A 14027-nucleotide genomic window follows, 5' to 3' on the forward strand; every position below is an offset into this window, starting at 1 on the left:
TAGCTTGTTTAAATATCTGTAACAAATACAAAATAGCTTAAAATCTGCCATAAGCCTTAGAATTACCTTTTCCATGGAGCAGTTAGAATGTCCAGCCCAACATGAATATACTTTCCTGTGGAGTGTCTGTAAATTGGACAGAAGATAAGCTAAAACTGGCCACACATCATTCAAACAGGTTCTGGGATTTGCTGTATCTCTGCAGCACAACCCAGAGCATTGCAAAGGGGATGGGCCTTAGCAGTTTCTCTTTGAATCCCTGTAAATAACAGTTATCTTTCCATGTGGAACACAGTGCTTTAAAAATGGAAGAGGAAGAAAAACCTGTTTTGGTTTTTCCTACAGTCCTGGCACAGGTGGGGTCCTGCTCAACATCAGACCTCCCACATTCCCATCCTATCCATACTCAGACGTCAACAGGAACAACTCACTGTCATATTCCAGTAATATTTCCAAAAGTCCAAAAGACAGTGAGTCTGACTCACTCCCCTCTTCAGCCAGTATAGAAACATTCTTGCTGTAAGGTTTGGTTAAAGGCCCGTGTTTATAGACTTTAAAACAACAACAACAAAGCCATTATCTGACTCCAGCCACAGGAACATCCTAAATGCTAAACAAAGTGAAAAGGGCCATCCTGTTTTAATTTATTAATAGCAACAACATCTGCTCTTGATGAAGTGACATTTTGGTGCCAGCAATGCAGAGCATGAGTGAAATGCAATGGCAATGCCACAAGTTTCATGTTGAATATGGAGAAGCTCCCCAAGTCCCAAAATCCCAGCAAACCCATGCTTTAAGCTCTTTTATTTCTGACTTGGAGCATCAGGGTCTAGTGGAAGGAACAGGGCTTTGCAAGCCGTAGGGAGGAAAAATCGCTCCTGACCATGCCCCATTTCCTTTCAACAGGCTCTGGACAGATTCTCCTGCCAAAATGAACAGGGAAAATCACACATATGCCACACCTATGGAAACCAGGGACGTGGTTCATCCAAAAACCAGCACCACTCTCCAGACTGGGAATTAACATCCCCAGATGCAGAGGCCTTAATAATATTTTTAATATAAAAGTATGTCTTTGTTTCCTCTGTGCTACTTAATTCTGTTCTGTGTTTATAGGGTTCCTCAGCAGGGCAGAGGTCAAAGAAAATGAGAATTCATTCAGAGAATCATTTCATTCTCACAGAGTGTTTTACTGAATGGGATGGAAAAAGATGGAAATGGATATTCCCAGAGGACAGCGATGTAATATTCTTGCATGCACTGATGAGTATCTCAAGAACACAATCCTTAGCAGGAAATATTAATTTTTCTGTGGCTAAACTGAAGTGGTTACTCTTTTGAGGACTATGAGATGAATAATTCAGATTGAGATTTCTTTCATGCTCATTTTTTTCTTCTTTTAAAGTAAAAAATGCAAAAGAAACACTTCATATCTGTTGGGTGCAATAACCTCGGTATTTGCAGGATTTCCCATGTTCAGCAGCACATTTCTGAATCTATCACTTCTTCAATTGCCATGCCCTGCCTTTGGGGTAGCTCAGGGTGCTCACATACCTTCACTGCAGCTTTGAGGACTATATGGCCCCTCACTGAAGAGGACAAGAATTAAAAGCATGCTTTAGTTCCTAAGAAAAATGTTTTTCACACAGGGGGAACTTAGGGTGTGGACCCCCTGTAAAAAGCAGACTTAATTTACAACACACCAGTTCAGATGAAATAATCAGAGTTCTCTATATTCCTTTGTGGCAAGGAGTGAGAAAAATCGTTAATCAAATTTAGAGGCAAGAACTGAACTCTCAAAGTTCTGAAATATTTTTCCAAAACTTAGCATAAAAATTAGACACTACTAAATCAGTAATTTCTCAGATTTATATGGGCATAATAAACTGCAATTTCTCCTTGTTCCTGTGACTATGAACTTCAGAAGGAATCAAGAAAGCAAGGCGGTCAGAGCAGGACCTGCCCTGCCAGGTGAGGTTTTGCAGGGATTCTACACAAACCCTTAGTGCCAAAGCTCCTTGGTTTGTCTGGATGCAGCTCTTCAAGGGACATTTCAGAAAATGTCTTCTGATCTCAGAGCAAGAGAAGAATCAGATGCAAATTGGTTTGATTTGCTGTTATGGCTGCTGGCATACAAAAAAAAAAAAGCAAATGTTAGCATACCTGCAGAACCACTCACCTCCCTAAAACTGGGACATTAAAAGTCATGGTGTTCATTCAGAGGATATTCTGAATGTTCCCCTCAAAACCCAAAAAATGGGTAAATATAATCATAACATGCTTCACTGTAAACATGGACTAAGGCAGATTGGAGAAGTTCATAAATTCTACCAATTTTCCTCAGGTTTGCTAGCCATGCCTCTACCATGCTACCCCTTCCCAGAAACTTCAGCATGTTGTCATGGGAGGAGAGGAAGGAAAAACCTGGATGAATTAAAACTCCAACCAACCAAACCAAAAAACCCACCCAGCACACTAGAAGAAGAGCCCTCCCTCTGCTCTCCTGATAATCCCACAAGGAAGCAGCCAACACATATCCTATTCATGGATATGATATCATACATATCAACATATCATATCCTATTCCTGGAGAACTTTCCTCTCTCCAACTGTGAGATCCATGACCACTCTCACCTCTGTCAATGAAACAGCAGATCAAAAATGATTACCACAATGTTGCCTTTCAAAATCTTTTCCTAAAAATAAGAGGAAAATGGACACTTTTTGGGAATGTCAGTCACTTCTGAGAAAAAGGAATTCCTCCCTGATAATGTACACTCAGACCCTGATGCAATTGAAGTGATTCCAGGTCCACAGCTCCTCAGTGCCCCTGGAAAATGGACAGGTCTATACTTCCTGTGAGAATTCTTTCCCTTATAGTTTCATAGGAGGAGACTCAAATCCAGGAAAAATGGACCAGTTTTATATTTCTGAATATAGTTCCAGAAATTCTGAGATCTCTAAAATTAATAATTTTTTGTGGTTTCTTAAAAACATCTTAATTTATAATAGTTAATGTACAGATACTACTAATAACAAAAAACTCCTTCATCCAAAAAATAGGAAAAAAAAATGACGTTCCTAACTGAAAAAAAACCAAAACATTTAAAACCAGATTAAGTGCTTTTAAACTTTGAGAGCCATGTTTTTTGTCTCTACAAGCCTCTGACATGGGAGGTTTGCCTGTGGTGAGTTCCTGCAAGTCAGATTTAGCTAGCTGCAAGAAATCCATGGAGTTTAGCTGCTCATCTTAGATTGTCCAGACTCTAATGGCCTGGAAACACACAGAGCAGTTTTGCAAGACCAGATTTTTCAAAGGAAAATTCCAGTACTGATTGTGTTTCAAGCTGGCTGGAAATCTCTCCAGCACAGATTATTTCATACTGGTTTAATAGTTTGAGTTTCAGCTGAAATTTGGAATTTCAAAAGGGTATTGCAGAACTGAAAATTCTGCTCGAAAATCAGAAAGCCCTCAGATTTGGGTGTGATCTGAGCGGTGACAAGAAACACACAAAACTCATCTACTTCCCAGTATTTTTGCCTGTCATTTCACTTCCAAGCTCTGCTTCAGGATGGAGGAATTTATCTTAACACTGTGATGCCATTTTGCACCATAAATATTGAAAATACTTATGAACTTGACCTCAAGAGCTGTCAGCAGAGTGACAATCTTCTAAAGGTAGATCTGAGAAAAACTGGCAGTCCTCAATACAAAATCTCTGCAAGTATCCTTAACAGTATTTTTTTCCCCATATAACAGGATTCTACTGGATTGGAAGAAATTCTTTGGAAATTATACACTTATCCACAAACAGAATTCTAGATCATGAGAGTTTTTCCATCATTCATGAAAAAGAGGTCAAAATGAAAAGAAAGTATTTTTGACTTAGACATCTCAAAAATCCAGCAGCAACCCAAGGTGTCCAGCAACAAAGAATCCAAGCATTTTCTTTGCTTCAAAAATATGAATTCATAGCTTTACTGAGCAGGCAAAGCTTCATTTCAACAGCTAAAATTTTACAGTACCTCCGGAAAAAGAGTTTCAGTTGCGCAGGGTTACAGCCAGCTCCTTTCATCTCTGACCCAGAAGGCACAACTCCATAATGGGGCAGCTGCCAGAAAAAAACTGCAGAGGCAAGAAATCAATCCATTGGGATTCCAGGAAAACACATTTTATTCAGTAAATAGCACTGTCTGCAAGCCTCCTTTCAAATGATGAAGCTCTGCTCTGAGGATATGTACAAGTCACACGTGCATCTATACCAGAAGTGTTGGAGGAATTTGCCAAGCTGTGTCAGAAAATTTGGCTGAGATAATTATTGAGCAAAGCCACCTTTAAAGCATCCCTGCAGCACAGAATGCATCCATTGTGTTCCTTATGCATAATCCCTCCACCTGCTTCTCATCTCTCAGGGACTCTGGAGTGTGTGACAACACAGAGAGTGAGCAGGAGGGAAGGCAGGGCTTGTGCTCAGGCATCCTGCAAGGCCAATAAAACCCAAGCCCTGCAGACATGCTCCTTGGGACAATTTCAGGACCACTATCCATCTGTAAAGCACGAGAAGATGGGCTGTGCAACAACCACAGAAGCCGTTTGAAAAATCCACTCCTGCATATGTGAACACCAAAGTGACAAAAAACAAACAATAAGATGCTACTTAAAGTTAATAGTTTAGAATATCTAAAGTTAGTATATTAGAACATCAAGCAATTTTTCCAGACTTTTTTTACTGACATGTAAAACTACTTATCAGCCAATTTTTCTATGTTTTGCTGGAGACAGAGGTTGAGGCTGCTTGGGAATAAAGGGGAAGAAGAACAACAACAAGGCTTGTGCTCTTACAAAGGAAGAGTTAGTGAGATTTCAAGTCATCCCTAAGTATTTCACGAGGTTGGATTTTATTGTGTTTGAAACAATACTAGCCCATTAGCACCTCTGGTTTGGCAATACAGACTGGAGCTGGGCATCAGACAAAGGGCTAAGGACTGAAAGGACACAGTTTTCCACAGGAAATTAGGTACTGCTGCTCAGGCAGTGAAAGAAGCCTGGCCCACACCTTCCGTGGTGCCTGGCAGCTGCTGGAAAGCACCCAAATATCACATCTCACTGATGCAAATGGACAGAGAACACAGCAGCAACATAAACAAACCATCCTTGAAAAGCTGCCCAATATGCAGCAAAAAAACCCCCCTTTTTTTTAATGCACAAGCTGATACCAATCCACAAGAGTTTCCCTTTCAGCAGCTGCCAGGATAAATTTCCCCTTTGGGCAGACGGTTCAAAACCTGAGCCCACTGTCCATGAGAAATTGCAGCTTGACTTGAGCACACACTGAAAAAACCCCGGAGAATTCTGCCCAGGGAAATTAATCATTCTCAGCACCTCTGCAGAGGCACTCTGTCCCTCCAGCCCTGACCTACATACTGCACACACAGTGCTTCAAAACAACCTGACATTTCAACCAAAACTCCCCAGCTTCCTGCTCCCTCCCCACACTCCCAGCCCATTGACTGTCTGCCCTTCAGATAAGGATATTTAATATTAATTAATTTAAATAATTAATATTTAATGGTGCCCCAGGACACTCGTGGTCTCCTCTGGATTTTTTTGCACCCTGGCGTTGTCCTGAAGACTGGAGATGTCACCCGGTGTGGAGTTTGTTACACACCAATGATGTTACAAAGCATGTAAGAAAGGTGGTGGGCAGTGGACAGGGACGGTTTAAAACTAATCACAGAGTCCTGGAATGGTTTGGGTTGGAAGGGACCTAAAAGCTCATCCATGCCATGGGCAGGATGACTAGGTTGTACCAAGGCCATCCAAACCAAGTGTCACACCCAACTGTTTTTTTGAAGTTTCCTTCAGAAGAGGGGTTGCCCAGACAAGAACTTCACCAGGTAGCACAGAACCCCTGTAAATTGAAACAATTTTTCAAACAAATTTTAAGGTAAAGCAAAGGTGATTAGAGAAACCTTTCCTGATGAGTAAATCAAAGATAATGGGCACAGGGCAAGGGGAATTAAGTTAAAGAAACAAGTTTCTTTACTTCGAATAATGGCAAGTGTCAGAATGTTGTGATTTAAATTTCGTTTTTAGTTTTTCACACCAACACAGAAAAGTTACTCATTGAAAACCCCATGCCTTGAGCACTTGTGAGCAGTAACAGGAAGACACAACATCTCTCTGAGCGACTAGTCTTCCAAACTACCAAGTAACAGCACTTGCAGACCTCGTTCTGCCCACAGAGGGATATGGGAGATACATTGGGACACCTGCAGAGGCTTTTTTTGGGAAGGGAGGGGGACTGGGGTGTGTCTCTTATGAATGATGAGACACTAAAACTTCACACATTTACATTTCCAACTGTGCCCACTGCAATATGAAACAAGTATCATCCCAGTGTTAGTGGGGAGAAAGGTGCACTCCTGAGAAATCACTTTTCCCTCCCTTCAAACAGTTAACTGCAAAATCCTGATGCACCAGGACAGAGGAGAGAATCCACTATGGAGTGTCTGTCCAATGCTCTGCTCACTCACCATCTCCCTCTTGGTTATCATTTCATCCTTACACTGCTGTTTTGGGATTTATTCCAGAATAATTCCTACTACTTTACCTTTAATTGCAGAGAGAGCTGCTAAGGGGCAAACCTTAGTGTACCTACAGAGGTACAGCATCTCCTCTTGTGTCTCACACCCCTCTCCCACAAAAAGAAGGCATTATTGAAGCACTAGCACTCAGAGCAAGAGCCATGTTTTCCAGAACTGTTTCATTCCCTTTGTTTCACCACTATTAAAAAACATGTGGCACACTCCATCTGCAGCCCTTGTGTTTATCACCTTCCCCCAAATTCTGTGCTGTGAGGAACATCAGTGTGAGAGCCCAGAGTTTTCCTGATGAGGGGAGAACACATGAGCACCCAGCCCTGCTGCCCACCCCTCCCTGAGTGCCCAGGGAATGTTCCAGAGGGAAGCACTGCTGCTCCATGGCAGTGGCATCTGCTGTGAAATTGCTGCATTCACACCAACAGTGACCTTGCACATAAAGCCTGGGCAGTGTACAACATCCTGTGTGCAACATTTTCTATTAAATACCTTAGGATGAAAGTGCAACAAAATGAAAGCTCTATAAAGAGTTTTGATTTTAATAGCTTCAGTTACTAAGTTCAGTTTTCTGGAGATCTGGCAGGCTTTCCCGGAGTGTACTGGGATATCTGAAACCTCTTTTGTTCTCTTTTTCTATTTTTTTGAGCTTAGCTATTTGCAACCATCAATGAATAGTGGCAAAACATGACATTTAGAATTAACCCTGAAATCTTGGAACTATCTGTTGACTGCAAAAAAACAATGCAGAATGTTTCAGTCCTCAAGCAGAGAATCTTTAATCCTCTTTTAATAACTAGGTTTCACTGTGTCAACACATGATATTGTATCATATCAATCACTTGATGGCTGCTCCAAGAGCATAAGAGTTTTTTACTTCAGTGTTTCCCAAGAATTTGATATGTGCTCATTTTACTGGAATTTGCATTAGTATCTTTCATCAATTACAAGTTATCTGCTCATTGCAAGGAGTACAAATGGTTTGGAGGCCACAGACCCAGAGCATTGTGATTTAAATAAAAATTGCCCAGTGCCCCTGCTTTTTTTCCAGCCATCAGATGTCTGGATCGACTGCACATTCCAACACTCTGGAAAGGAGATCCTGCCTCATGTAATAGCTAAAGGAATGTTCCAGTGTCATTGCTGGGGAGGGTGCAGAGGCATTTAGAAAACAACCTGAAGACCTAATCTGTCTATTTTTCATGAAGTCACCTAAAACCTTGTCTCTCCTAGGTGTGTTTTCATGTCCAGGCAGCACAGCTCTGCTTTGCCTAAGGTGGAACCCCAAGTATTCCAACCCACACCATGCTGCCCAGGCAGTCAAATAGCATGGAACAGGTCCAAAGCCAGTTTCAATCCACTTAATTTTAAGTGCGCCCATCACCAAAACATGCAAATAAAACGGGATACAAACTCTGCCCTCACTCACGTGATATTTGACATTCCTGCTTTATCTAGCAGATCTATTTTTAAACAACTTTTAATTGAAAGAGCCTTATTATCAATAGCAAAATGTAGCAATGGTGCAAAAAATCTGAAAATGTGTTCCTTAAACTGACAAATAGCAATATTTTTGTCAAATTCTGGTCTACTTTGTCTAATTCTGTTATAGTCTGTTGCCCTGAAGTGGCAAAATCAATGGAAATTGCCTGTTAAGTGCAGAAGTTCCAACAGATCAGCTCATTTAGGACTGGGTTGGACTCGATCTTGAAGGTCTCTTCCAACCTGGTGATTCTGTGATTTTATCCTTATGCACAACAGGACCTTTTCAACAGCCCTATCTAGTCTAGGAGGAATGAAAGCAAGATGGTGTTCATGGGATTTAAAAAGGCTCTGCAGAAATTATAAAACCTTGACAAATCAAACCACTAATTAGACTGTGCAGGTTTGAACGCCATCCCACAAAACCTTTTCCTAAGGATCTAGTTTCCCTCTAGATTTGCTCCAGCAATGACACAGAAAAGACTGTCCATTTCTCTTTATGCTAAAAGCCTTCTCAAACGAGAATCCTTGAGGAAATATTATCTAAACTGAGGGAAAGCCATTTTTAGGGAGGATGAGACTGTAAGCTTCACCAAGTTCACCATACAGGATGTGTGACAGCAGTGTTTCACCTTTGCAAATATCCTAGAGCCATAAGGAGGTGCTGGGTCTGGGAACACACTCCTGAGGGGTAGACAAAGCTTTGTCTGTATCTGTTGCGCCATCCCAGCTCCTGCTTCTCCAGGATCAACAGGAAGAATATCTGAGAAAAGCAGGAGTGCAGACAGCTTGCATGTTTGCAATAATTTTGATAACAAACCTGCAATCTAAATAAAATAGCTCTCAAGATTTGGGGTATCAGGAGAAGAGATGCTGGTGTCACCTTTGCTGGGACCTTTTCCTATGTAAAGGACATGAAGAGTCTCCAAATATTGCTCTGGGGCTTGATGACAAATTATGAATTGGTTTGGTGCTCAATTTCTAATGCAGCAGAGAAAAGGTATTTGTATTAGTTATACCTAAACTCCATTTCCCTCCTGCAATGTGTGTTTGTCAGGCATTGTTAAAGGCCCTCACCAGCTCACAGGTCTGTCCCAGCTCCATCACTGATCCCACACAGAAGGCACTGGTGTGTTTGACAGACCACGGGCACAGCAGTGGAACAGGAATTCGCTCTGCCCCCATCTCCTGGCACTCCCACTACGCAGCCAGATGCAGCTCCACACAGTTTGGCACTGCGGGCTACTGGGCACTGTGCACAGCTCATGGTGCCACCTGGGCTGGCCTAGTTTGCACTGAGCTAGGAAAATATAATGATCACATTTTCCAGCTTTACTCGAGCTGATCCCCAGAGTAGCAAAGTTTCCGCATAAAGCAAGCAGTACTACTTCATATCCTGCCAGTCCTTGCAAATGGTACAGCTGAGAGCAGCAGTGCTCAAGTGATGAGCATCATTCTGAGAAGAAAGGAATAATTTGCTACAAACCTTTTCACGTTTTACCTCAGGCTGGTGTCAGCCTCAGGATAAACAGATGCATCCATCACCCTAAATATAAAAGTAATTTGCATGAAAGAAGTGTATTTTTGATAGTTGAAAGCTGACAAAGAACTTACTATTTATAAAATAAAAATATAATTTTTCTTGTATAACCGAGAGAAATTAATAGGAAGAAATAAAGACCAGACTAGCAGCACCTACTATTAACAGGATGTTTTATTTCTTTATTCTCTAAAGGTCACACACCCAACAAACCTTGAACTTCCAGTTGACTGGACTTTGTGGAGGTTCACGAAACTCAGGGACTTTGATTTTAAGCAGTGCTTAAACCAGATGTACACCCTGTGGAAGAGTGGGGGAGATGGCTGAGCTGGGGTGAGATAACACTGGTTCTCATCACATTTAATTGCTAAAAACCATCTTGCACTTATCATACAGGGAGGGGAAGGAGAGGTCACCACTGGCTTTTCCATAATATTTCTACTTCCTCTTCCAAAGCACTGCACTGTCTTGTTTCCTGCTGGGTTCCATCATCCCATGATGCCTCAAGGCTGCACACAGAGTCAGGAACAGATCCACTGGGAGATTTTGGGGTGATCCCTGCTACACAAATGCACACTACTATGGCCAGTGTTTAATTTCAAACATGTTTTTCTAAGAAATAACTGAGGCACTGGGGATCAAGTCAGAACATGAGATTCATGGAAAGTTTGCCAACCCTAGTAGCAAGCCGAGTGAGAGCCAGGTCTGGCATCTAAAAGGATTGTTTTTCACTCTGATAATAGCAGTGAAAATGAGAATTGGTCCATCAAGTCCAAACCTGGCAATGGTTCTCGTGGCCCTGGTGGAACACAGACTTCTCATGGTCTATGAATGCAACACATGCTGAAAAAGGCAAACAACTGACATTTGATCCCATCTCCAGGTCTGACACAGAAAATTAAAAGCCTCCCACGTGGGTCTTGTTTGAAAAGATGGACAGGAAGGCAGGGAAGAACCATGTACAAACAGTGGTGGGCCCCATTTTGAGTTGGAGACATCTCCATACCTCTCCTCCATGGTACAAATCCATGTCAGATTTCCAGTTCCTGTTGAACACTGGCTGCTCCAGGAATAGAGAACACAGTATGGGCCTGGGCCCTGCTGGAATCCTGCTACCTATGGGTTGGATCACGCTTCCTGTGGTTGACTTTGCAACATAGGAAAGCAAAGCATAGAAAATAAAAACCAGGTATGAGAAATGGTACCTGTTTTCTGTCTGAAAGCGAGCCAATGCCTGTCACCAGAGTTTGTCAACATTACCAGGAATTAAAATCAGGCCTGTTTGCAACTCTTTACAAGCAAGAAACAAACACCCAACTCAGCATCAGATCTATACGGTTCATAGACAGAGGTACAGTGGGATTACTGCGCAGTTACAGGGAATTTCATGAGGACATCCCAAGAAGCTCCTGTCCACAGGAGAGACATGGTAACTGTCAATATGGACATTCCCATTTCATTCCACCAATTAAAAATCCCTGAATACTAACCCCTAAGGACATGTGGCTGGTTCACAGACACCGCAGCCACAGCAGCTCAGTTGCAATGAATTTCCAGGATGCAGGCAGCCAGATTTCTCTCCTCCATCTTTGATCCCCTTTGGGCAGCTGGAAGCTGCCTGTGAAGGGCCATGACATGAGCGATATGGTTGTCACTGGCAGCTCTCTTTTGATCTTGGTGACGTAAGGCAAGACTGAAGTGGGTGCTGCCAATGCTACAAAGCCACATTCTGAACCTGTTTTTCTCTTACAAAGTCAAGGCAGTGCTAGATTCCAGTGGCATGGGGCCTTGTCCAACCCTACATTCCCTGGGAGATAAGGAGGGCATAGACTGGGCTTGGAACTGCCCAGGTGCTTCAGCCAAGAGCAAAGGGAGACAGATTCAAGTTCTGTTTGTCCATTTACATGCCATCACAGAAAAACTCCCTATAGAGACACTGCCTATTAATCTAGAACAGACAACTGTGATCCAAATGTCATTTCAGCAGTCGAACAGGGAGATACAGCACAAATGATTTACAAAATGAGCTTAATGAAGAAACACATTGGGTCACAGCTGCTGTTCAGACTAGGCTGGAAGCAATCCAAAAACCAGAAGGAAGTGAGAGCATTAGTAAATTAGAAGGAGAGATCAAGAGCTTGCTCCTATAAAGAAATCCTAGCTTTGAAATCCAAAATATCTAATCCTAACTACCAATATTTCTTCCAGAGCAGTGGGAGGCATCTACAAAGAACACCTGGACTCTTTGTAGACCAGCAAAAGCCCACCACAACTTTTGGGTGTCCTTGAAAAGGGCCAGCAAACAACAAAACCATGACTTCATGGCTTCTCAAACTATCCCCAAAATCAGAGACTTTTCAGAGTGAAGAGGAATATTAGTGCCTGAAATTGGTACAGATGGAGCACTGCCTGTCCTGTGAGGGAGGATTGGGGTCAATCTTGTTAGACATAATAGGACTTTATTCCGTATGGATGAAAAGATTTGGCTTCTACTGTTATGAGAGTGGCTAAGTGCAGTTGTGGTTTAACCAAATTCACAGGAGGTTGAATGAGGCTACTGAGACAAACTAGGCAGCAAACTTCCAAAGGCTGCTGGAATATTTAAGATTCCACCTCGCCTGGTGGATGCCTGCAAAACATAAATGTAATTTCCATTATGAAAAGGATTAAATTTGAAACTGCTGCTGGCTTATATAAGAATTATCGGGGCTATCAGTCCATATCATCAAGGCATAAGCTGATCACCAGCTGGGATCAGGAAGAAATCCTCTCTACTCCAAGCCCAACACAGCTACAGTGTTGGATAATTAACATGATATTGGGGAGAGGCAGATTAACACCTTGCTTTAAAGTACTCAGAAGTGGGATATTAGGCCAGATGGACAGTTATCTGCTCAACTAATACAACTTTTCTACTCTTACAAAAACACACCATTGCTCAACAGAAATTCCCAATTACTCCTGGGTTTGGTGCCATATGAATCACTAACCACTTGAACCAGTGACATTTCAGTGGTTTTACTACAATCTGTGGCTCCTGGGATGTCCCAAAGTCAGGATCTCTCTTGCAACCCTCACTAATCACAACTGCAAACCAGGGAAGGACCGTCTCTGATTGCTATGGAAAAGCCATGAACAGATTCCTGAGTTCCAGGATGCACAGCCTCGGCCTGAGGCATTCCAAAATCCATCTGCATTATTGTACATTACAGCTGCTGCTCCCCTGCTCCAAAGAGCCAGCCTGAGCTGTCTAACAGAGAAAAGTTGCCTTTTTTTGAGAGGCTTGTGTCAAAGAACTTTTAGAGAATAAGACACAGCGAGTATTCAGCCCGCATTAAATCATTTTGGCAACAAAACTGATGAAGAAAAACACAATAAAAATGCTGCAAAGAACTTTTCCAAACGTTTCTTTGAAAGAATTTGTACACAGCCAAGAGCTGCTGGTTCCACATCAAACTCCTAGGCCAATCTGTTATTTCTTTCTTTTCATTTTCCAAAGATTTTATTGGTACCTCTAAATTTTCAAGCTTTTTATAAGGCAAAGAGCATGTCTCGCCAATGACTCTTCCTCTACAACTCTGCAAGTTTTGTTTCCAGTGTTTTACCATTATCTTGAAGTACTTAAGGTTGCAACATCTTCAGATTTTGCACCATTTAAATGTGGCAAGTCTCTGCTAAATGTCTGATATGGCAGTGAAAGAGTTATCAGCTTAATTATTTACACAAAGACTGTAAGGGAAGAGTCACCAATTAGAAATTAAAATCACCTACCTCAGAATCCCAGGACTGCTCACTTCCACTTGAATCCACAGAAAGCAACCGCAGTTCCTGTTTCTTAAAAGAGAAATGTGTTAAATTCACAATTTCACCTTTTCAAGATGGAAGAGGCTCCAGTAAGGTTGATTCATTCCAGACCATCTCACTGATATTATTGCTAATTGTGACCTATGTCCTTCACATTCATTTTAGGCAACTGAAAGAGCAATTTTATGTTTTAAAAAGATAAAACTGAAGCCAAAAACTTTCAGCTGCTTAAATCTTTTTTGGTTGTTCAGTTCCAATGAGAATTTCCTATACCTGGGGTTTGAGTGGTAATGAAACTATCAGGAGTTCATCAGAAATCTGATTCAATTTTGTCCCAATAACACTTGCCTTTAATTCTGTATGAAACAGGACAAGTGTTTTCAAGCTACATTTGCTTCTAGAAAAACTTTTTTTTTTTTTTCTTAGCACAAAACAAATATCTGCTTATTGCTATTTTATCTGAAAAAATGTTTTCAGAAAAATGCTTGGGAAATATTCAGGAAATGTCATGTAATGTAAGACTTTTCCAAGGTATCCTGGAAGTTTCAGAAAGCTCCAAGCTGCTCTGGGTCACCCAGCCTCCAGCAGGCTGTGAAATGTA

At 41.7% G+C, this 14027-nt stretch overlaps 1 long non-coding RNA gene across 1 annotated transcript; it reads right to left on the reverse strand.

The window, feature by feature from the left end:
• Positions 1–9817: 9817 nt before the first annotated feature.
• LOC132072864 (uncharacterized) lies at positions 9818–13458 on the reverse strand. Its single transcript, XR_009418417.1, has 3 exons — positions 13394–13458; positions 10039–10183; positions 9818–9922 (listed from the first exon to the last, which is right to left on the reverse strand). It is a non-coding gene; the product is annotated as an uncharacterized LOC132072864 (long non-coding RNA).
• Positions 13459–14027: the final 569 nt, after the last annotated feature.

The sequence above is a fragment of the Ammospiza nelsoni genome, chromosome 4, assembly GCF_027579445.1.
Source record: "Ammospiza nelsoni isolate bAmmNel1 chromosome 4, bAmmNel1.pri, whole genome shotgun sequence".
NCBI lineage: Eukaryota > Metazoa > Chordata > Aves > Passeriformes > Passerellidae > Ammospiza > Ammospiza nelsoni.